Below are 25,966 nucleotides of genomic sequence, written 5' to 3' on the forward strand. Positions count from 1 at the left end.
GTGTCAGTTAAAGCCCTGAGTGAAGTCAGTTCATCAGTCTCCACTGACCCATACACCAAGAAGGATCTCCGTTTTCTGTGAATTCGCGAAATATTGAGGGAGGGTTTCTTTTATTTTTATTTATTTATTTATTTATTTATTTATTTTTTTGGGGGGGTAAAATACCCACTTTTTGTGCAGTAAATGGGTGTAGAACTTCTCGGGTTAAAGGCATTAATATAAGCTTCCACAGATTTCCTAAGGATGTGGAAATCAGAAATAAATGGGTCAAGTTCTGCAGAAAAACAGATCCTTGTTTTAATCCTGCCAATTCCTACATATGTAGTAAGCACTGAAACAACTGCATATGAGAGAAACCTGAAGTATGAATTGCTTGGGATACCTGAACCTCCACGTGTGAAAAGGTTCAAACCTGGAGCAGTACCAACTCTTCATGCACCTACAATAGGTAAGTCATATTACTGGTGTTATTTATGACAATTCTCTTCAGATAAAGAAAAATTCCGATACCTCTGGGCAATATACAAACTTTATTAGCGCTCATAGTAACTACCTCGGTTTTATTATGTGACTGTGATTCATGCCAAATAATTTTATTTAATGTGTGGTAGAACTGGTGTGATTATATATATATATATATATATATATATATATATATATATATATATATATATATATATATATATATATATATATATATATATATTGTTACGGAACAAAGAAAGATAATGTACACTTTAAGTGAGAATGCTAAAAATCACTACTGTCCCGTAAAGTTCCAGGTTCAAAACAAAAGAGTTAGGTAAAATTACAAGTTAAAGTTTAATGCTCAAACTAACAACAAAACATTCAGGACTCATAAGGATAATGTAATGGCAAATAAACAGGTTAAATATATGGTTAACTGCAATAGCCTCTATTAACACGAAATTAGCAAGAGTAAATTTATCTAAGTCAGCCCTGATAAAATGAGATACCAGATAATACTCAGTGAATGCCAGATAAATTATTACAGATACAATCTATTATCAAACATGACTGACATAAAACCCAACATTAATCAAAAACCTCACTAGGCCTAAGAATCAACCTTACGCTACACAGTACAAGAAAAAATGCAATAACAGTTATACTCTAATTACACACAGCTGCTAGATGTTTGGAGACTTCTTGAGCACTCACAATAATAATAACTGTACAGGGGAGGACAGAGATGTGAACAATATGAGGAGCAGATCTAAGTGTCAATGATGCAGAGACTGAGCTCATTATATAGGGGCCGGCAGAGCTTGATACAACTTTTAAGAAGGACGCGCAAATGAAGCCATGGGGACAAAGAGTTGACAATCCCGCACTCAACAACAGAAATGACGACTTACTCTACTATAACGGTAGAAGGGGGGGACTGAGGCAGAACACGCTCGTGATCAAACATGCAGCATACTGTGCTCTAAAATTACACAAAGGATGATGAAATCATATCTATGTAACACCTCCCCACAAAGAAAAAAGAAATTTACAAAGGAAATTTCTTATTACTCTAAAACAATCTGTATATGGCATTACAGAACATGCAAAAGTCTTTCCTAGTGTTACAAAACATGAGATCTCCCTAGCACGTTGAGTCATAGGTACTTGCCAGTATCCCTTTAACAAATCAAACTTACTTATGTACCCAGCCTTTCCGATCTTGTCTATGCAATCTTCCACGCGAGGGAGAGGGTAAGTGTCTGTTTTGGTTATCTGATTAACACGTCTGTAGTCGATGCAAAGCCGCTGTGACCCACCTGGCTTAGGGACTAGAGTGACAGGAGAACTCCACTCGCTCTGACAGGGCTCAATCATCTTGTGGTCCAACAGGTAGCCAAGCTCCTTCTGGATGAGAGGAACTTTCACTGGGTTCACACGGCAAGGAGGCAATTTAACTGGCTTTGCGTCTCCAACATCGACATCATGCACCAACACAGCGGTTCTTCCTGGAGTAGCACGGAACACTTGCGGGCACTCCCGCAGTAATGCCGAAAACTCCTGCCTTTCCTTGGGAGGCAGATGAGAAAGCTTAGTCTGGAGATCATTCATGATATCAGGATTCTTCCCCAAACTATCACTCAGGCTCATACTGCATGGGAGAGCTTCACTTGCAGACTCGGGTGGAACAGCTACAGTGCAGACTGGATTATTTTCGTCCCGCCTGTGATATAACTTTAGCATGTTGATGTGACACAGTTGCTTGCTCTTTCCACGATCTGGTGTGGCGATGACATAGTTGACATCACTGAGTTTCTTCTCCACGAAACAAGGACCACTAAACTTGGCTTGAAGAGGCTGCCCATGAACTGGTAGCAGAATCAAAACCTGATCTCCTGGCTGAAAGTGGTGCAACCTAGACTTCTTATCATACCACGTCTTCATCTTCTCCTGAGCAGCTCCCAAATTCTCTCTCGCCAGCTGCAAAGCAGTGGACAGCCGCTCTCTGAACTTCATCACATACTCCAGCAGGTTGACGTCATCTTCCTCCGACAGCCAGCATTCCTTGAGTAGCTTAAGGGGTCCTCTCACTTCATGGCCAAACAGTAGTTCAAAAGGTGAGAAGCCCAGTGATTCATTTGGAGATTCTCTTGCGGCAAACACAACGAATGGAAGACCCTTATCCCAGTCTTTCCGATGTTCCAAACAGCATTTCTTGAGCATCGATTTGAGTGTTTGATGACATCTCTCCAACGCTCCTTGGGTCTGGGGATGGTAAGCTGAAGACGTGATCTGGGTGATGCCCAACTCTTTCAGAGACTGGTTGAAAACGCTCGACATGAAATCACTTCCCCGGTCTGACTGTACCTCCTTGGGCAGACCAAACTTTGTGAAGAACCCTAGCATCTCCCCAACCACGCTCCTTGCTGAGACATTTCTAAGTGGAATGGCTTCAGGATAATGAGTAGCCATATCAATGAGGGTCAACACATAAGAAAATCCTGAAGAAGTCTTAGGAAGAGGGCCCACAATATCCACCAACACACGGGTGAAAGGTGCCTCAAAAGGAGGAATGGGAACTAGAGGTGCAACCCTTTCAGTCTGATTACACTTCCCCACAACTTGACAGGTGTGACAAGACTTACAATACCAGGAAACATCCCTGAAGATACCTGGCCAGTAGAAGTGTTTCAAAATGCGTGCCACAGTCTTCCTCACTCCAAGGTGTCCTGCCAAAATGGAATCATGAGCCACTCGAATGATATCCTGCCTACTAACACGAGGGATGACAACTTGATGTACAACCTCCCATTCACAGTCGGCTGATGCTGTTGGGGGTCTCCACTTCCTCATAAGTACTCCTGACTTTACATAATAACAAGTAGAAGCACCGGCTGACTCTTCTTCACTGTAAGCAGAGTTAGCTAGACCTTTCAACTCAGGGTCAGCAACCTGCAACTCAACCAACTCTTGACGAGACAAATTATCAACACTACGGGGTACTGCCTCATCTGGTGAGTGGTCCAAATTAGCAAGAAAAGTGTAAGCTAGGATAACATCATCATCATCATTATCCTCTAAATCACCAGTAACTTTAGACTTAGCCCTAGTGACAGCACATGCAGGGAACACATCAGGGACATCACAGTCCTGGGTCGCAGCCACTGGCTCACTAGACAACTGAGGAGCTGGACACACTTGACTTCCACCAATATCATTTCCAAGTAAGAAAGTTACACCTGACATTGGGAGTGTCTCAACCAACCCAACCATAACGGAACCATTAACAAAACCAGACTCTAAATTCACTCTGCACAGAGGGACAGAGAAGTAATTATTCCCTACACCTTGTAAGATTACAGTTTCATCAGAGGAATTAACATTAGAGCCTAGAACACTGGTCAGCATAAGTGATTGGCAAGCACCTGTATCACGATATATTTGAACTGATTTCCTGTCATTACTGTCCAGAGGACTGACAAAAGCATCAGACAGGAAATTAGCACATGAACTCTTGAGAGTGTCACCCACGTTACTGCTCAAAAGAGGAGCTCCATCATGAGAATTTAAGTTACCCCTCAAAGCAGGTTCAGTTAACTCAGTTAAAGAATTCTGGGAACTCTCAAGAATGGACACTAGACCAATTGACTGAATATTTAAAGACTCCTTTTTGTTCACATCACGCTGTCTCCTGAAACATCTCTCCGTAGTATGACCAAGCTTACTACAATAAGTACATTTACTTTTCTGAAATCTAGAGGTGAAGCTGGTATTTACTTCCTGAGAAACATCATCCCTATTCTCTTTCCTGTTACCTGTACTCTGAGTAGAGGCAACGTACTTACTTTCAGCTATCCCTTTTTCTCTAGAATATCTCTTGTGAGTGAGAACATACTCATCAGCTAAAACTGCAGCATCAGACAAATTATCTATTCTTTTCTCATCAAGATATAGGCATACATCTTTACTAATACACCTTTTGAAGTCCTCCAGCAAAAGCATCTGCTTAAATTTGTCAAAATCAGAATCCACATTCTTAGAATTTAACCACTGCTCTAACAGATCTTCTTTGATTTTTGCATACTCAACATGGGATTGCTTATCTTGCTTGTAAGTTGTCCTAAATTTTACTCTATAGGCTTCAGGAACAAGCTCATAGGCCTTAAGAATCAAGCTCTTAACTACATCATAATTATCAGACTGATCCTGAGGCAAAGATGCATAAGTTACTTGAGCTTTACTGGTGAGAACAGTTTGAAGGAGTACTGGCCAATACTCCTTGGGCCAACTAAAACCTGTAGCTACCCTCTCAAACAACTGAAAATACTTTGTTAAATCAGATTCATTAAAAGGAGGGACAAGTTTAACATTTTTAGCCACATCAAAATCATCAGAGCTAGATGATCCAGTTCCACCTTGTTTCATGCGATACTCATGGTTTGCCTGAATCCTAGCAATTTCAACTTGTGCCTCAGCCTCCTTAGAACGTGCTTGATATTCAGCCTCCTTAACACGAGACTCCGCCTCCTTAGCCTTAGCCTCCTGCAGGGCTAGCTGTAACATAGCTAATTCAATCTGCGTTTGCTCATTTGGAGGAGTTACATTAAACAAGCTTTCATTAATCATGTCAACAACTTGATCTTTAGAATGATGAGAGCGAACAGCAATTCCCAATTGTTGAGCAACAAGCTTAAGTTCATTCTTTCTTCTGTTTTCTACATCACACACTGTTTGCACATTTGACAAAAAATCTTTGGCTTCATCAAGTGTAGTAATAGTAGACATAATGAATAAGTAACAGTCACAAAATATCAAGCAATATCCTTATGATAATATCCTGAATATCCTGGCGAGGTCGCCAAATTTATGTTACGGAACAGAGAAAGATAATGTACACTTTAAGTGAGAATGCTAAAAAATCACTACTGTCCCGTAAAGTTCCAGGTTCAAAACAAAAGAGTTAGGTAAAATTACAAGTTAAAGTTTAATGCTCAAACTAACAACAAAACATTCAGGACTCATAAGGATAATGTAATGGCAAATAAACAGGTTAAATATATGGTTAACTGCAATAGCCTCTATTAACACGAAATTAGCAAGAGTAAATTTATCTAAGTCAGCCCTGATAAAATGAGATACCAGATAATACTCAGTGAATGCCAGATAAATTATTACAGATACAAACTATTATCAAAAATGACTGACATAAAACCCAACATTAATCAAAAACCTCACTAGGCCTAAGAATCAACCTTGCGCTACACAGTACAAGAAAAAATGCAATAACAGTTATACTCAAATTACACACAGCTGCTAGATGTTTGGAGACTTCTTGAGCACTCACAATAATAATAACTGTACAGGGGAGGACAGAGATGTGAACAAAATGAGGAGCAGATCTAAGTGTCAATGATGCAGAGACTGAGCTCATTATATAGGGGCCAGCAGAGCTTGATACAACTTGTAAGAAGGACGCGCAAATGAAGCCATGGGGACAAAGAGTTGACAATCCCGCACTCAACAACAGAAATGACGACTTACTCTACTATAACGGTAGAAGGGGGGGACTGAGGCAGAACACGCTCGTGATCAAACATGCAGCATACTGTGCTCTAAAATTGCACAAAGGATGATGAAATCATATCTATGTAACTATCTATCTGTCTATCTATTGCCAGACGCCTCAATCCCGTTTGGGGTGGCCACAAACAAATCGCCTCCAAGTCGCCCTGTCCCCCGCCATTTCACTGCCCTGCTCCCAACTCACATCCCCCTCTCTCATATACCTCTCCACCCCATCCCTCCATCTCATCCTCGGTCTCCCCCTCCCTCTTCCACCCTCCACCTCACTCATATACACTCTCTTCGTCAGTCTTTCACCCTCCATCCTCTCCACATGGCCAAACCACCTCAATGTGTTCCTCACAACGCTTCCTATCACATCCACATCCACACCACAACGCTCCTTTATATCCTCATTCGTCAGCCTGTCTCTCCATGTGACTCCACAGGCTCCTCTTAAATAACTCATTTCCACTGCTCTCACTCTTGACTTGTGTCCTTCCAACAATGTCCAAGCTTCACTTCCGTATGTTAGAGTTGGTATCACAATATTGTCATGTAGTAACTTTTTTACTTCCATGCTCACTTCCCTGTTTCTTATCACTGCTTTCAAGGAACCAGCAACCTTTCTTCCCTGCTGTACCCTTTCAAGCACTTCACCCTCCAAACCTCCATCCTTACTCATCACACTACCCAAATACTTAAACGTACTCACATTTTCCAATTCCTCACCATCCAACCTCGCTGTACATTCACTGACTTCACCTCTCTCAAAGACCATCACTTTACTCTTCCCTACATTCACCTTTAGGTTCCGTTTCTTACACACTCTCCCAAACTCATCCACCAAGCCTTGCAGCTCCCCTTCGTCTTCACTCAACAACACAGTATCATCTGCAAACAACAGTACAGAGAGTTTCCAAACACTATCCTCTCTCACCAGGGCCACTCCAACATCCACTACCCTACCTTGTACCTCTTTTATTATTACCCCATCCATGTACAGATTGAACAACCATGGAGACATGACACATCCCTGTTTCAAACCAACTTTCAAAGAGAAAAATTCACTTAGTTCACCATCCACACGCACTGCAGCCTTCGCACCATCGTACATACTCTTCACAGCATTCAACAACTTCCCATCTACTCCATATATTCTTAACACTTTCCACAATCCTTGTCTATCCACCCTGTCATATGCTTTCTCCAAATCCATGAAAGCCGCATACAACTTCTTTCCCTTCTCTAGAAACTTTTCCACTAAAGATCTAAGAATGAATATCTGATCTACACAACCTCTTCCCTTCCTAAAGCCTCCCTGTTCTTCTCCAACTAATTTCTCTATGTAACATATATATATATATATATATATATATATATATATATATATATATATATATATATATATTTGTGTGTGTGTGTGTGTGTGTGTGTGTGTGTGTGAACTCAAGCAAAAAAAAAAAAAAAAATCAAATATTGCAGACCTCCCAGAGGCAGCGGGAAATAGCAATGAAGGTAGCCAGAGAGAACTGGAGGGGGCCCATGTTACTGGAGACAGACTAGATTCTTTTGATCAGAGAGGTAAGAAATATATATATTAATAGCAACATCATAAAATGAAAATCTAGTATTCAAGGATGCACACTAGAACTTAGTCACGTTGGTGCTAACCGTGGAAGTTTAGTAATTAAGGAAATCCACCTGTAATGTCGTTTCATGGGAATGAGTGTTGCCAAAAAAATATTGGAAGTTTAGAAGAAATATTTTGCCCATTTATCCAAGCTTTGCATCCTTAGGCTTATATGTTCGGCCAATGAGAACTTCATATTCTTATTGTATTCATTTTCATATAATTTCCTTGCACTCAAAAATACTGTAAAGTTAGATAAAAATTTGGTGTCAATATTTATGTTGGCAGTTTGTGCGCTTTCTCTCTCTCTCTCTCTCTCTCTCTCTCTCTCCGTGTCTATATATATATATATATATATATATATATATATATATATATATATATATAATTTGAGTTAGAGTGAGAGATTAGGTAAACACTTTTTTTTTTTTTTTTTTTTTTACCACAGGCCAATCGACGGTTACACTGAGCGGCCAAAAAAGGGGAACAAAAAGATGCCATGAAGAAATTGATGTTGTGGTGACAAGTGAACGACCCCAAACAGATGCTGAAGATGTTGGTGCTTTACAGTGCATAATAAGACATTTACAGTGTGAACTGGAAAAAGAAAAAAGGAGAAAGAAAGAATTCTTGTGGAAAAGAAAAAATGTGAAGAACTTATAGCTAACTTGAGAAAACAACTGGACATTGCTAATCTAAAGTTTTGTGCCGACATAAGAAAAAATCTAAGTTCATACTTTTCCAATACACAAATTGAAGCAATGCTCACAGGTAAACAAGTAACAAAGTGGCATGAGGAAGACATAAGTCGGGCAGTTACTCTAAGAAGCTTAAGCACAAAAACATTTACATACCTAAGAAAACAGGCATTTTTTCCCTTGCCCTCTTTAACTACCATTAACCGTTGGGTGTCAAAACTTAATGTGGAACCAGGGGTTTTGCATTCGGTCATTCATTTTCTGCAACAAAAAGCTCAGACTGTCAGAATTTGATCGTCTCTGTGTTTTATCTTTTGATGAAGTGAGTGTTGCACATGAATGGTCGTATGACAAAGCCACTGACACCATTTATGCACCTAAGAACAAATATCAGTGTGCAATGATCAGAGGGTTAACGAGGGCATGGAAACAGCTTGTTTTCTACAATTTTGACACAGACATGACAAAGGACATATTTGATTTTATTGTAAGATTAGAGGCAGCTGGATTTCTGATAGTTGCTATAGTGAATGATCTGTGCCCTACTAATGTAAAGCTGTGGAATTCTCTGGGTGTTGATATTCACAATTCTTCTTTCATAAATCCAGCTGCTTCTGATCGCAAAATCTTATGCATTTGCCGATGCCCCACATCTGCTAAAGCTTATTAGAAACAACTTCCTAGATCATGGGTTTTGCATTAAACAGTGAATTACTAAATATAACTAGTGGCAGTGTTCGGGAGCTGATTATGAGAAGTGTTAGTAACTGTAAGACAACACATCGTTTGTCTCAGAAACATATTGATGTTGCAAGAACCAGGAGAATGAATGTTAGACTCGCTGCACAGCTTATGTCTGAGACAACAGCATTTTGGAAAGCAAGGTCTCCTTAAGAGTAAAGATTGGGATGATACAAGCAAGTTTGTAGCATTAGTTGATTCTTGGTTTGATGTATTTAATTCAAGAACACCTAATGATGCAAAAGTCCTAAGATCTGCATATGGCATTCACCTACCAAAACAGCAAAAAGTGATTAATGAAATGCTAAACTCTGCCAAAACAGTGAGAGTTGGTGGAAAAGGAAGCTTATATCCCTTCCAGAAAGGACTCATTGTTTCATCCCAGTCTTTGCTCAGATTATATGAATTTTTGAATGAAGAATTTAATGTCAAGGACATTATGACATACCGGCTTAATCAAGATGTCCTTGAACATTTCTTTGGGTGTCTGAGACAAATGGGAGGTTGCTACCAACACCCATCTCCTATCCAAGTCAAATACAGGATCAAATCATATCTTCTTGGTAAGGATTGTGATTTGGTAGGAAACAATAATAACATACAAAGAGAAAGCCATGACACATCTCTTACAGAGGCATCTTTTTCTGAGAAGGATCTATGTCCAACTCCCAATAACAATGTAGAAGAAGAACTCAATTCTGAGTTAATGATGTCGGCCATGTTGTTTTCTTCTTTGGACATTGAGGATACAGGGGCTGAGAGTGTTGCAACTGATGTTGAAAATGTAGATAGAGATTTTAGCAGTGAATCAGAACAAAGCCTAGAGGACTCAGTGGAAACAGAAGGCTTGAAATATATTGGGGGATACATTGCAAAAAAGTTTCCTCAATACTCATTTCTAGGAAGTCATGTGGAGAAAGGAGACAAAACCTGGACAGGAGCAATGTGTAGAAAAGATCAAGCTCTCATGACACCAACAAATGATTTTTTTAAAGATTTAAGACTAATGGAGAAGCTATTTCTTTGTTACCATGGAAAAAGACACCTTAAAGCCAGAAATACACTCCATGAAAAGGTTGTCAGAGGAGATGACTAAATATGTCAGTTTACCAGCTGATATAATACACTTTTTTGTTCGGTGTAGGGTATTTTTTAGACTAAGAATATTAAATAGAAAGATAGCATATTCATCATGTAAAATAAGAAACAAGATAAAAAAATTGGTCAAGTAAAACTCACATTCTCACCTGTTTCTTATTGAAGAATTCCACTTTCCTAATAACACTTTGAGTGATGTATTGACATAATATATGTAGGTGAGTTGCACAAGAGTCAAAAGTAACAATGATAGTAGTAGCCTGCAAACATTAGTAGTTTTAACTGAAATTATCATAATAATTATTGGTGGTTATAATGACTTAAATGGGCCTGATAGTAATGCTGATAATGATGAGTGATACTGATTAATAGCAGTGATAATGACTGAGATTGGAGATAGTGGATTGTGATGGTTATGAAAGTTGCCCCTTAAACATAGTCCACCATATTCGTTTTCTCTGTAGCGTATAATTTTCTCATTCCCGTTTTCTGCTCTCTCTCTCTCTCTCTCTCTCTCTCTCACACACACACACACACACACACACACACACACACACACACACACACACACACACACACACACACACACACACACACACACTTCTGCTGACGTCACGGATAAGCTGCGCGAGGGGAGACCTTATCTATTAGACTTAGGTTATAGTAATATTGGGAAAGGATACGTCTTTCTAAGTTACTCTTAGTATCATTTGATAGAAAAGGGGTTTTGACATTTGATCTATCACTCGTTTATATTACGTTAGTTATGGGGAGGAGAGGTTAGAGGGAGAGAGGGAATAGCGGGACACTGGATATTCACTGTATTTACGGTAATACAAAGGGACGGATATTATTCTCACTTTCCATGGTTTTCTGACAGCAAGGGACATATGTATACTTTCACTACAGAGACTTCTTCAGGGGAAGAGTTCTTACTGGTTTCTTACGAGGGCGTCACTTATGAGTCAGAGTTCTCGGGATTCACTCCCTGTTCTCACCCTTACTCACTCGCCCGTGATTTCACTCGCCCTGCTACTGAACATACATTTAGTCATATACCACTGTAACCTGTTTTCTAGGGCAACGTCACACTTAATATAATTTCCGTCACTAGTCTTAGGGCAATATCACACTTGACATATATTCACTCGTGTCGTGGGGGCGGCTGGGAGACACGTCGGCGTCTATTTAGCCGGGCTAGGGGCACCGCCAGGGAAAGGCGTGCCGAGAGGGCACGGGACGGCTCGCAAGGGCGTCGTCTCTCGTCCAGGGCTGCACGTGGCGTACAGGCCCATAGTCTCCGGGCTGGGGTTAGGGGTGTGACCCTCAGGGCTGGGGCCAAAGAGGTCTAGGAGTCTCTGGCTCCTGTCGCAGCCAGAGGTGGAGGTCCGTCGCCGTCTCTTGGGCGTGGAGAGGTTGCGCCCAGGAGTCCGGGGGAGGGCCCGAGAAGGCTGAGGGCTGCGGTCCCCAAGATCAAGGGGCGCCGTCAGGGAAGGGCTGCGGCACCGTCTCGTACTGGGGCCCGACAGGTGAATGTTTCTCTAGGGCCAGGCATAGGGACCAGAGGCCAGGTGAAGCCGTCAGGCCTCGTGGGGTCTCTCTGGTGCTGGGGAGCTGGGCGCCTGTCTCACGCAGGGGCGATGTCGGCACCTCTGTCTGGCCGTGGGGCCCGGCAATAGGCCGTGGCTCTGTGGGGGAGTCAGCACACCTCTGGTCGTCTCTCCAGAGGCCGTTGGCTCATCTCTTCTGCAGGAGGGGGGAGCGGCAATCGGCCGTCTCGGGGGCAGCGCCTATGGAGCAGCAATAGGCTGTCTCCTTCAGCAGGAGAGGTGAGCGGCAATAGGCCGTCTCGGGGGCAGTGCTTCCAGAGCGGCAATCGGCCGTCTCCTTCGGCAGGAGGAGGGACCGGCAATCGGCCATCTCAGGGGCAGCACCTCTGGAGCGGCAATCGGCCGTCTCCTTTGGCAGGAGGGGTGAGCGGCAATCGGCCGTCTCCTTCAGCAGGAGGGGGTGAGTGGCAATCAGCCGTCTCAGGGGCAGCACCTCCAGGGCGGCAATCGGCCGTCTCCTTCGGCAAGAGGGGTGAGCGGCAATAGGCCATCTCAAGGATGGCACTTCCAGAGCGGCAATCGGCCATCTCCTCTGGCAGGAAGGGTGAGCGGCAATAGGCCGTCTCAGGGGAGACGCTTCCAGAGCAGCAATCGGCTGTCTCCTTCAACAGGAGGGTGGAGCAGCAATCGGCCGTCTCAGGGGCAGCACCTATGGAGCGGCAATAGGGCGTCTCCTTCGGCAGGAGGGGTGAGCGGCAATAGGGCGTCTCCTTCAGCAGGAGGGGTGAGCGGCAATAGGCCGTCTCAGGGGCAGTGCTTCCAGAGCGGCAATCGGCCGTCTCCTTCGGCAGGAGGAGGGAGTGGCAATCGGCTGTCTCAGGGGCAGCACCTCTGGAGCGGCAAACGGTCATCTCCTTCAGCAGGAGGGGTGAGTGGCAATAGGCCGTCTCAAGGGCGGCACTTCCAGAGTGGCAATTGGCCGTCTCCTTTGGCAGGAGGGGTGAGCGGCAATAGGCTGTCTCAGGGGTGGCACTTCCACAGCGGCTATCGCCGTCTCCTTCAGCAGGAGGGGTGAGTGGCAATAGGCCATCTCAGGGGAGGCGCTTCCAGTGGGGCAATCGGCCGTCTCCTTCGGCAGGAGAGTGGAGCAGCAATAGGCCATCTCTGGGGACAGAAGAGATGAGCGGCAATAGGCCATCTCGGCAGAAACACCTTCAGTGCGATGCTTGGCCAACTGACAAAGGCGGGAGCGGCAATTGGCCGTCTCCAGAGGGGCGCTGACGGGAACTGAAATCTCAGTTCCACCCCAGTCTGATCCGGCAGTCCTACTTTCCGAAGGTAGTGTCCCCCGTCTGCTATGGTGGCGTTGCGACGGCTGAGTGTGATAAGGGCACACGGCCCGGGCTGGCTTATGCCGTTGTCGTATTGGATCTCCTGGTGTAGGCGTGGCTACTCCGTGGGGTCCGGGTAGGGGTGTTGGTGTATTTCTGGGGGCACTACACTGTTTCTTTGTCACTGTGTTTCTGGGGGCACTACGTTGTTCTGCCTGTCTCTCTCTTACTGTGTTTCTGGGGGCACTATGTTGTTCATATCTACGCATTTCACTCACCATTATATTCCCTTCTACCCTACTCTCCCTGTCTCACCACCACCGCTTTTTTTTCACCACCATCTCTCTCCCTAACTCTCCACCACTAATACTCTCCTTTTCTCCCTCACCATCATAACTCCTAAACCCACTTTCAGTGGATTTACTTTTCCCACTACTAGATAGGCTAGTTGATGGAGAAAGAGGTATTAGTCAAGGAAGTCTAATAATGTAAGCTTGTAAATGATATAGGTAGTTATTTCTTTAATCAGTAAGTATTCAGTGCCAAACAATAACTGGTTATACATGCAGTTATTATTATTGTTTTTTCTTTAATGCAAGGATGAAGGAACCAAAGGCCAGGGGCCTGCAAATTGCTCCCAGCAAGAATAAGCAAAAACAAGACAGCAGAGCCAAATTCAAGATCCATTCATTTCGAGATGCCTGGACACACTGCGTATGAGACTGGAGACCGTAGGCAGCAAGAAAAACAGAGATGGAGACAATTCTAGAGTTGACATGTTGCATATATGAATGACTGGGAGCAACGGTTAGCTCTTGCGTTAGAGAGTTGGACAGAAAAGGGATGAGTTTGTTGCTAAACGGGTGCTACGTGCCCACTGTAGTGGTGGAGGGATGCAAGCAGACAGTTCAGAGAAGCAGTGACCACTGAAGTAGCGATGGAAAAGAGACATTGATGCAACAGTGCCGCGAAGAGACAGAGGTTGAAGGGAGCCAGTATGAGGAGGAGAGTTAATGAGACGAAAAGCCTTCCACTCCACCCTGTTGAGAACTGTGTGTGAAAAGCCTCCCCACACATGAGAGCTGTGCTCTACACAGGGGCGAATAATACCCGTGAATTAAGTCAACGACTGTGCAGGGCCATGGGTTAGGGCTTCCTGACTAAAACCTCCCTAAGTGAAGAGTCCAGTCCTGCAGTGGACTAAAAATGAAAAGTACATAATGATGATGATGAGAATGCTACCATATATTTGTTTCTAATGATTGAATATAATATTTAGCTAAGCGAGTTTCAGCCACACTCAAAAGTGTTACCAGGATACGGGGCGAGGATCCAACTCGTTATGTACGGTATCCCACCAACCACTTTCCCCAACCTCCTCCCTTTAGAGTTTAGAAAGTGGTTACATTATTTTTTTCAAATGTCATTACTGCTATATAATAATGAATTATAAAAGTAAAAGATTATTCTCATTATTTATACACGTGTGTGGTGAGTGATGACTGTTTTGGTGTGTGAGGACAACGATGGTGTGGGAGGACTGTGGTGGTGTGGGAGGACTGTTTTGCTGTGTGAGGACAATGTTGGTGTGTGAGGACTGTGTTGGTGTGTGAGGACTGTAGCGGTGTGTGAGGACTGTAGTGGTGTGTGAGGACTGTGTTGGTGTGTGAGGACTGTGGTGGTGTGTGAGGACTGTGGTGGTGTGTGAGGATTGTGGTGGTGTGTAAGGACTGTGGTGTTGTGTGAGGACTGTGGAGGTGTATGAGGACTGTGGTGGTGTATGAGGATTGTGGTGGTGTGTGAGGACTGTGTTGGTATGTACTGTGGTGGTGTGTGAGGACTGTGTTGGTATGTACTGTGGTGGTGTGTGAGGACTGTGTTGGTATGTACTGTGGTGGTGTGTGAGGACTGTGGTGGTGTGTGACGATTGTGTTGGTGTGTGAGGATTGTGGTGGAGTGTGAGGATTGTGCTGGTGTGTGAGGACTGTGGTGGTGTGTGGGGATTGTGATAGTGTGTGAGGATTGTGTTGGTGTGTACTGTGGTGTTGTGTGAGGGAGGTGGTATTGTGTAAGGATTGTGTTTGTGTGAAATATAACCTGTTCTTGAGAACAAAACAGACTCGACCTTCTCATGGACCCACTTCACGTGTAACTAAGGAATGAGGAACAGGTAGACCTTTATTATACAAATGGATGGCAAGTGAGAAAGGGCCGGGGAGAACAGGAGGTAGATGAAGCACAAGGAGGTAGATGTAGAGGAGAGAAATGCTTGAAAAGGCAGACATATTGCATAATAGTTGTAAAATTCCACATCTACAGCTTTGTGCCTTACCTACCTCCTGTTCTCCCCGCCCCTTACATCTGAAGGGGGTCCTTGCGAAGGCCGAATCTGTTGTTGTCACAAATGTATTATATAGGCATTTCTAAATTTGAGTACTGCAAATTAAAATTTGAAGGGCACAGAGAAATATTCAGTTATAACCAATTATTCAAAGGGCACGGTAGCTCTATTTGCTCATGCCACACCCTAAAGAGTACTCAAAGCAATGAAATAAATATTCAATTATGTATAGTTATATCCAAAACATCATCAATAAAATAAATCATTGGTTGCTCAGTGCGGCAGTCAATCCCCAAATACCTACAAATTAGTCAGTAGACTGTCCTTTTGATGTCAGTTTATTAGTCAGCATGCAGTGTAGATAAGATAAGACTGTTGGCTGACACATGCTAGGCAGCCCCTTTCCGAGGGTCTGCCCTCACTAGGAAATAGCGAGCACAAAGAAGGCTACGCCATAGTAATTATGCCCTTCAATCAGGACTAAGAGGAAAAATTGAGAAGAAACAGCATGCAGTGTAGATAAGAACTGACAAGAACATTTCGTACGATGGGATGAAAAGGAAAAGTATGCTACGTGCGGCGACCTACAATAAAATCATCATCGTCATCATCATCAACTTAACCCTTATTCCCACTTAAAGATGGGATGATCCAAGATCCAGAAACTAGAATAGAGAATATACACAAAGGTGTGCGAACTATCAACGGTATGTCTTGTGAATTGGACCATACAGTCATTCACACATCAGTCAAGTCCCGGAAATCCTGTTTCTCTACCAGGAATGAAAGAGAAAAGAATAGGAAATGCCTCTTAGGCGTACATAGCTTAAAAAATATGTGGAAGCCATACGTATTCTAAGGCGGGAGAAAAAGATGAGATGATGATGATGATGGTGATGATGATAATAATAATGATGATGATGGTGATGGTGGTGGTGATGGTGTTGGTGGTGACACGCAAGTTGATTCAAGTCTGCCCACAGCTGAAAATATTGGTAGCGTGAGATGGTGTTTTAGTACGTAGAACTTTGGGTACTAATGTGAGTGCAGCTCTGGATACACCAGGTCAGAATACATGGTGTAAATTCTTTGAGAGTCTGATTCACCTCACTACATCCATCTGTCTCTCTATGTATTGATCTATCTGTCTGTCTGTTTGTCTGTCTGCCAATGAATCAATCAGTCAATCAATCAAATAGCTACTCAACCATTCTATTCGGCTATCTATGCACTCCTTGACGCCCATCCTGTAAGGAGTGGCCTTCACTTGAAACATCTGCAGACATTACTGTCCCTCCTCAGTAACGTTTCCTTTTGCCGAGACAAACGCACCATCCTCACCTATATATTCTGGCACTTTCTCCCTCCAGTACTATCTTGTTGATCCAGTAGAAATCATACAATTTTCATAACAGTATAATAAAATATGAAAAAACAAATCTTCAAGGGAACCAGAAAATTTTTCTGTTCAAATTTCGCAGAGAAAATATTTTTTACAAGTATTATTTAAAACAGATCAAATTTATCATTATCTTATCAAAAATCAGATAAACATTCTATTACTGTATCAGGAATTACATAGTTTCAGTGGCAGAAATAAGACTTATCTTTTGAATGCTCTCAAAGAAATCGCGAAAAATTTCAAAATAAAGACCTTCGTCTAACGAACGATTTTTTTTTTTTTTTCCTTTTCTTTCTTGCCAAGTTGACTGTCTCGCATGTCTGTCTACATTATTTTTGAAGCTCAAATGTGGGGACGACCATCATCTACTTATTCGATGTAGTGCCGCCTACTGTTTCCTTCATGTCTATCATTCATTCTCTGTCTCTGTCCTCCTTTCTTCCTATTTCTCCCTTCCTTCCTGTTACTATTTACTACTCGTCTTTCCACTTCACGTGGCTCTACACTGAGTGGCAAGCCAAATGGTCTCTTGCAACTCAGGAAACCATTTACAGCACCGAGTGATAACCATATAACCAAGTAATAAGGTGACGTGGAGCCTGCTATGTTGCCCTCTTTAACTGGGTGGGGACGCACATGTGGCGTCCACCCAGGAACCGAACCTCCACACTAGTCTCCATGCCTCTGTGGCAAGGCGCCGTAAGTAACATGGGAACATCGGTTCACTGCAGAGAATGGCTCTACAGAGGCGGTGGCTTGCTCAGACAGACATGGATAGTACAACAACAACAAAAACAACAATAAAAACAACATTGTCTTGGAGTAGCCATTTGATCTCTTACTCCTTGCTTCCCCGTTAAAAATATCATCAGTACCCTGAAGTCCATTATAATATTATACTCTTTACTGCAGGTATGGGCAAGCTGTTACAGGCTTTCATCTATGCATTGTCTTAATCTAACTGGTCTTGTATCATCTTTGATCACCCATCGTTCCATCATACAATTATAATTATGTAACATTTATCCACCTCTTCGCTTCCTTGTTCATTATTTCATATTCCTCTTTACTGCAGATGTAGCCAAGTATTATGAGACTTCGATGTACCTAATGCCTTAATCTAATAATCTTTGACAACGCATTGTTCCATCATACTATAAGTTATTGCATTTACTGATTATTTCGCTTCCTTAATGTTCACGTCAAATGTATATATTTCATTGTGAATTATTTATATACTTAATATCTTCAGTGCGACAACGTACTTTTCGTCTTATTGTTGCTACTGTTAGCCGATGTCATTCAGCGTGCTAGAAACTTTTTCGAACCGGAGAGGTTAAAATCTGCCAGTTTTTGCCATTACTAGGCCTATGAGTTAAAATAAATAGGCTGGAGATAACAAGGAACACCTGAAAAAAAAAGTCACTGTTCTGACAGGGTTACGTTGTACAAGGGATGAAATATTTCAGTTTCACTTTATACTGCTTATTTCTCATCCCTTAATAGTGACAAATAAGTCTATAGAGTAATTGGGGAAAAAAAAACAAACTCAGAGGCATCCAGTTTCACCACCTGGACACTAATATTTCCCATCTTTATTGTGATTTTGCAAAACCTATCACCATTAAAACAGCTGGGTTATTGCTACATTTTTTTTTTTTTTTTTTTTTTTTTATAGAACAGATAACCCTTTCCCCTGGTTTGGGATATAAGAGCCTTACAGAATTGGAAGTATTATTGAAAACCTAACAACCTAAGTACTATTTTCATTTCTGTCATAAGGTTGGCTATGGCGACCAGGAGTGATGTGCTTCTAAGGGGAACTCTGTGTCACAAGGGCATGTCTCAGTGCAGGCACAAAAAAAAAAAAAAAAAAAAAAAAATCTATGTACTTGTACTGAGGAAAAGGGACGTGTTATGCCGGACTTCACAACCAAACTGGAGATAGAGACTAAAACAATACTTTCCCTTCGACGTTTTTCATCCATATTTCCAGTTCCACAGGGGTTTCGTATCCCAAAACCATGCCATAGAGGGAGGGTGACAAAAGACTAATGCATCCTGAGAGCTGTTTCTGCAGATTTTTTTCCCCCCCTAGGTTCTGTTAATTGCATGAAAATCCCTTACTTTTGTATTCTGACGATCCACTTGTTGCAGCAGTTTATGGCAGTTCGTAAAAAACCACAGTGTCCATTTGTTGATCCTAATGTCAGTCCTTGAAAAATATGTTGGGCAGATATAAAGGAGTGACGAAGCCGACATCACACTCACGCTTACGCAACAGAGGCATTGTGTGTTTGCGGAGTATAAACATTCGATGAGATACGAGTTTCTTTTAGCGGTGCCGAAAGAGTAATGGTTGACACATATAATCCGACACTGGATAAATCCAAGTTCAATACCCGGACCGGGTAGATTCGCGGATGAAACTTGCTTTCCTTCTGTGTATGTTCACCCAGCACAGGTAAATTAGACTGTTGCATGTCATATTCTTGGTGAATATTATGACCTGGCAAAGTTGACTGTCTGCATTAACCCATTTGCACCTAGTGTCTTCAATACAGGACGGAACTGGGCATTTTTAAAAGTTAATAAAGAAGGGAACCCCGGAGTGGGGGCCTATGAGCTTAGAGGCTATGAACTGAAAGGCAGAGGGCAATACGCCCAGAACCCTTCCAGCACAGTTCCTCACACAGGAACCTTGGGAGATAATGGGTTAATGACCTTCGAACAGTTAACAAGCATTCATAACAAGTCTTCTTCTCCGCCGCTTCGAATACTATGTATAACCATTCTCCGGAAATTTGGTGTTGAAATTTAGGATAAGTTGCCAATCAGCTTTATAGACGGCACCTTAGGTATGGTAGACATTTTTACAGCACTATGGGCAATAAATATGATTTTGATGAGCTGAAAAATGATGAGAACACGAAGGAAAAGTTTCGGTGGGAATGTACGAACAGGTTTCTAGTCCTGCAGACTTTGATGGAATCTGAAGACAATGATATTAATCAAATATGGAGAGAGGTAAAATAGGTTTTGCATGAGAGTGCTAAGGTTGCTATTAAGACAAAAAGAAAAACGAGAAGGAAAAAGTGGATGCCAGATGAAACATGGAATGCAATTCAGAAAAGGAAAGAGGCAAAGTTAAGAAGTGAAGAACAACATGTTGATGGCCAGGTAGTTGAAGTACATAGAGCAAAGTACATTCTGAAGTAAAAAGACTTGTTAGACGTAATAAGAGGAGGCTATACGATGAAAAGGCAACAGAGACACAAATTAAGTAAAAAATGACAATCAGAGCACAAGTGCAGCGTATCAGGTCATGAAGGAGTTAACTGGGACTGAAAAGAAAAGGAAGGAAATACCTGTCCGAGACAGAAATGGTAACTTGATGACTAAAGATCTGGATATAAAAGGAAGGTGGAAAGGGCATTTTGAATCTGTTCTAAATTGACCAGTTCCAGCTGAAGAGGACATTATGCTAGCTGAGAGATATTTGCAGATTGAAACAGGGGATATAACCTTGGAGGAGGTAGCAAAATCTATAAAGGAATTAAAGAATTTTAAGGCCCCAGGAGAGGATGGAATATTTCCCGAAATGCTTAAGGTGCGAAATGATGAGCTGATGAATGCACTTTTGAAACTTTTGAATGTGGCTTGGGATAATGTGGAATTCCAGCCTTTTTTTTTTTTTTTTTTTAATGTGTCCGACTCTGGGCATAGGCTTTACAGCCTGCTCCCAAGGCCCAGTAGTCCTCCTACATTCCATACACCTCTACATGCCACCACTTCGGCGCTAACACCCACCGTCCATATTGAATACAGCTGGGGCTGTCTCATACAGGACTGGTGTATTGGTATTAGCGGGGATACGACATGTCGGCGGGTCTTCTGGTAGATCAGTAAAGTCTGATTTAATGAAAGTCAAATCCTTAAACTGTTCTCTGCCCCAGCGGGGATTTGAACCGGTGTCCAGCAGGACTGCAGGCCACCTCTTTACCGATTGAGCCACCGCCTCCCCCTAGTGGAAAAACGGAATGATTATAGAAATACCAAAAAAGGGAGATTTAAGTATATTTGGAAATTGGAGGGGGATAACTTCTAATATACTATAGCAGTAGCTGTGTGTGTGTGTGTGTATTTTGGGCAGCCAAAACTACACATTCAAATCACACCAAAATTGGCACAAAAATCGCAAAAAATTTGTTGATGTGAAAAAAATTGGTCCCATCACGATTGAAAAACTTTTACTATATTTAATGAGTGATTAAATTTTGATTAATAACGCCGCTCCTGGCGCCCGGTCGGTTGCGGTGGCCGAGTGGTTAATATTTCGGACTTGCGTGCGGACAACTTGGGTTCCATTCCCGAAGCGAGGTGAAGGTGCCTTTCTTCGGTACGGAGGCGTCCTGGTGCACCAAAATTGGCATGAAAATCGCAGAAAATTCGCTGATGTCGAAAAACTTGGTCCCATCTCGATTGATAATTTTTTATTAGAGTTTAGAGCGATCAAAGTTTGGTTCAGAAAACAGTTCATTCAGTACTGGGACTTTCAGAAATCGAGTCTACTCGAGCCATGTGCCACGACCCTATACTTTTTAGAAGATCAGAGCTGCTGAAATGAGAGTTTTACTGTGCATTTCCTGTGCTGTTGCCTTGGTGGTTGTTAATATGCTACGGCGAAAAGCATCGAAGACAGGCGCACTTTTTCATAAAAAGGTGAGATGAATTTTCTGTCATCATTTCAGGTTTTAAAAAATTACCAATCGAGCAGTTATAGACTGGAAGTGACGACATTAGACTAGAACAGCACATAAACGAACCCTCATGGGCCCATCGATGTCACCTTGATGGCTGATAGTGACAACATTAGACTAGAACAGCACATAAACGTGACTCGGATTACCTGAAATGATCACAACACGCGTGCAAAGCATGAGGAAACGAGTGAGAAGCATGAGGAAATGAGTGAGAAGCATGAGGAAACGAGTGCGAGGCATGAGAAAGCGAGCGCGCAGCGCGAGAGCCCTCTGCAGGAGCAAGTGCAAGAGGGCCCGAAGGGCCCACGAACACTTGTTGAAACCTATAGTTGCAAAAGTATTTTCCAAAATCTTGTTCAACAGAATAGAGCCAGTAATTGATAAAATTTTAAGAGAAGACAATCGGGATTTAGAAAGGGTCGAGGTTGTAATGATCAGATTTTTACTGTAGGGCGTCCAATGCAACAAGCTAATGAGATGAAAATACCGCTTAGTATGTGTTTTGTGGATTTTGAAAAGGCGTTTGATAGTGTTTCACGTGGAACTATGTTGAAAATTATGAGAATCTATGGTATATCAGAAAAGTTTGTAAATATTATTAGAAGCCTACATGAAGGTACTTTTTGTAAGGTAATGGTAGGTGGTTCTTTGAGTGATCCATTTGAAGTTAGGTCAGGAGTGATTCAAGGAGGAGTTCTTTCGCCTTTGCTGTTTGATTTGGTTATGGATTATGTTATGAGTAAGGTTGTAAGGAGAACAGGTGCAGGAATTAACGGGAAAGAAAATAAGAGGCTGATGGATTTGGACTATGCTGATGATATTGTACTCTTTTGCGGACGTATGTACGAGATGCAGAGGGTGCTTGATTGTCTGGTGGAGTAAGGAGAAAAAGTGAGATTGGTAATAAATTGTGGAATGACTGAAATTATTAATATGAACGTGGAGAACCAAATCGATTGTGTAATTGGAAATAATGTGGCGAAGAATGTAGAAAATTTTAAATATCTCGGAACGATTGTATCATCTAATAGATCATTAAACAATAAAATTGAGGAGTGGATTGGACAAGCTTGGCGAGCTGTTGGGATGTTGAAATCTGTTTGGAATAATCGTATGCTTTCGGTACATACTAAATTAAAAATTTACAAGTCCATAGTTAGACCAGTTTTAATTTATGGGCATAAGTCATGGTACAGTACAATTGCAACAGATCAGAAAGTATTAGGATTTGAGAAAAAATACCGAGTAGGATTCTTGGGGTAAAGTGGCAAGACAGAGTTACAAATGCAAGAGTAAGGGATATTACGAGAGTGGATCCAGTTGATGAATATGTGAGACTGTCTCGCTGGAAAGGGCTGGGGCACATATATAGAAATGAAGCTAACTTAATACAGAATGTACCAGAGTGGACTGCTAGAGGAAGAAGAGGCAGAGTAGGCCGGAAACCTTGTTGAGGACAATGAAAAGAGAAGCAGGAGAGGAGTGTTGGTGGGACCTGAAAGAGATGGCAAGACACAAAATCAATATTGGTGGAGAGAGTTCATCGAGGCCCTGTGCATCCCTTGGGGTGCCACAGGAAATGACTGATTGATTGATTGATGGAATTATTAGCGACTCAATCAATAAATAAATAATAATTGACGTTAAGAAATACAGATAGATAAATCAGTAGACAAAAAACGTCAAAAAGCAGCATATCGCTAAGATTTCCAGTACTTCTTTTACTTTTAATTTCCTGTGGCCGCAACGACAATATATGCAGGTATTTACGACTCCGGTTCCTGCTGCTTCTCCTTCCTCATACAGATTTATCCCCTGCAACACGACGTAGTCTTTTCAATTCTATTCTTGCCACCTCCTGACGGATAAGAAACATTTTTCACTGTAGGAGTTACATAAAGCCTTTTTTAAGTCCTTTCGAGCCGAAGATGTCCGTTATTTATCCTTACCACCTCGGATGATACTGGTGAAGTTTGGAAGGACGTTTAGTAGTACAACATTTAATAAAAGCTATAGCTAACTTCTTCAGTTTGATATGTTTCCTCTAATCTGAATATGGCTGTCATGGTAGGGCAAGAATGAAAGGAAAACACATCTTCATAGTAAAGAAAGCTCCATTCTACCCAGGGACGTCATATTCTCTTGCCATCTCCCCAACATTTTATTCAATATTGGATGGACAGTCGACCTGGAGATGAGATATACGGATCTTTTTTTTTTTTTAAATCCTGTCACTGTCAGGATATTAGTTTAGTATGAAAAAAAGAAAAAAAAAAAAAAAAGGTGTCCGGTAGCAGTAAAATAAACCGGTAAGAGACATCCACGAGCTGAAAGGCTAAGTAACACATCATACCTCAATTATTATTTTTTTCTTATCTCTCACTTGACTCCATTTATCCAGCCTCTAGTCACCTCCATCATCATCATCATCATTATCATCATCCCTCTCTGGTCCACTTAGGCCTCAGTGTTTCCTGTCATTCAAACACTCTCACACTGGCAAAAGCTTACATTCTTGACCCGCTCTGCCCACTTCTCTGTCTCCTTTAATTTGCTCTCTCTCTCTCTCTCTCACACACACACACACACAGCACACCAGCCTCTCCCAGTTTCTCGGTGCCACCAGATGTTAATTAAGGCCATAGTGGGAATGCCATGAATTCCGGATTAATAATGGTCATGAATTGTAAGCCAGGGTGAGGTGATTTCCAGATAAATATATAAGCTACAGGTGTCACTACGCGCTCATGTGTACTTAATTAGGGACCGAATCTTGTAGGGAAAAAAAATAATATGAATGTTTCTAGATGGGGTCGCTCTCGAAACATATTGGGGACGTACCGTAGGAAATTTCACTCTGTTGAATCTGAGTACGCATTTTTCCAGTTTCTTTTGTCACTGTTTCTAGACGATTTTAATGAGTTTAAGAGAATTCCCTTAACAAAGGAGACGAATGAACTGAACTCTACGTCTAACATCTGCAGTTCGAAGAGTCTCGTAAACTGGAAAAAAAAAAAAAAAAAAACTGTACGTATTATGGAATTTGTGTGTGTGTGTGTGTGTGTGTGTGTGTGTGTGTGTGTGTGTGTGTGTGTGTGTGTGTGTGTGTGTGTGTGTGTGTGCGTGTGGCAGCGTTGTGTGTGGTGTGGTGTGGTGTCACAGCGTAGTGTGTGGCGTGACCTGAGCCCGTATTCTAAGTATCATAAGAGGCTTCGTAACACATCCTTCTTAGTTGTTATTTTGCTTATTATACTTTATCCCATTAGTGCCCAGTGTCCTCAATATAGGACGGACCTGGGCGTATTCAAAATCTGATGAAGACGGGAACCCCGGGGTACGGACCTATGAGCTTCGCGACTATGAGCCGATAGGCGGAGGGCGGAAAGCCCAGGACCTTTCCAGCAAAATCCCTCGCACAGGAACTCTGGGAGCTAATGGGTTAATAGTCTTATATAATCTGTATTGCCGTGATATCGACACAGCTTGCGTCAGTAGCATATAAAACGATACTGTACAGAAAAAATAGCATACGGGAGGTGCTATAAAATCCTTAAAGCAGCTTAGAATACGACCAGTGTTGTGGCATGGCAGTGTGTACTGTGACAGAATATTGCTTGGTGGTGTGAAGTTTGCTGTGTCTGGTGTGATAGTTCATGGTATGGCTGTGTGGTATGGCAGCGTGTACTGTGACTGTGTAGTGTGACAGTGTGCTTAGTGTGGTAGTGTGTATGATGTGGTAGTTTTTTCTACTTCACAACGACTTGTTTTTTTTTTTAACATTCTGTATTTGTTTATCCTTATCAGCCACAGTATTTCACAACAATACAAGTACGTTGGACATTCACAGACACTCTTCTCACTTATGCACTGTCACGCCTTCCCCCTCCCCCAATTCCTTGTTTACACGCAGGCTTCAAGGTTCGGGCAATATCTGTAATCCAGAACATTTACCTCTACCGGACGGATTCCGGCGAGGTATTATTTTCGGTCGAGTTTCTTTGTTTCTTGGGTTGTGTCTTTGTTTGTTAGCAATATTACGGAAAAAAGGCTGTATGAAATTACATGAAACTTTCAGACTATGCGGATACTGGTCCCAAAAGGAAATTATTAAATTTTGGAGTTAATCGAGTGACCCTGAAAGGTCAAAATGAAGGTCACGGATTTTCAGAGGGCTATAACTTGAAACCGGTTGAAGAAAGAGATATTTACTATCAACATACAGGAACTCCCATATGGGTTTTAATTTCACACCAAGTCCTTTGACCTTGAGTGACCCTGAAAGATCAAATTCAAGGTCACGGATATTCAGGGGCTATAACTCGAAACTGGCTGCAGACAGATATTTACTATTATCGACTTATAGGAAGTCCCATATGAGT

The sequence above is a fragment of the Coenobita brevimanus genome, chromosome 111, assembly GCF_032717465.1.
Source record: "Coenobita brevimanus isolate Jiangsu-jjx chromosome 111, ASM3271746v2, whole genome shotgun sequence".
NCBI lineage: Eukaryota > Metazoa > Arthropoda > Malacostraca > Decapoda > Coenobitidae > Coenobita > Coenobita brevimanus.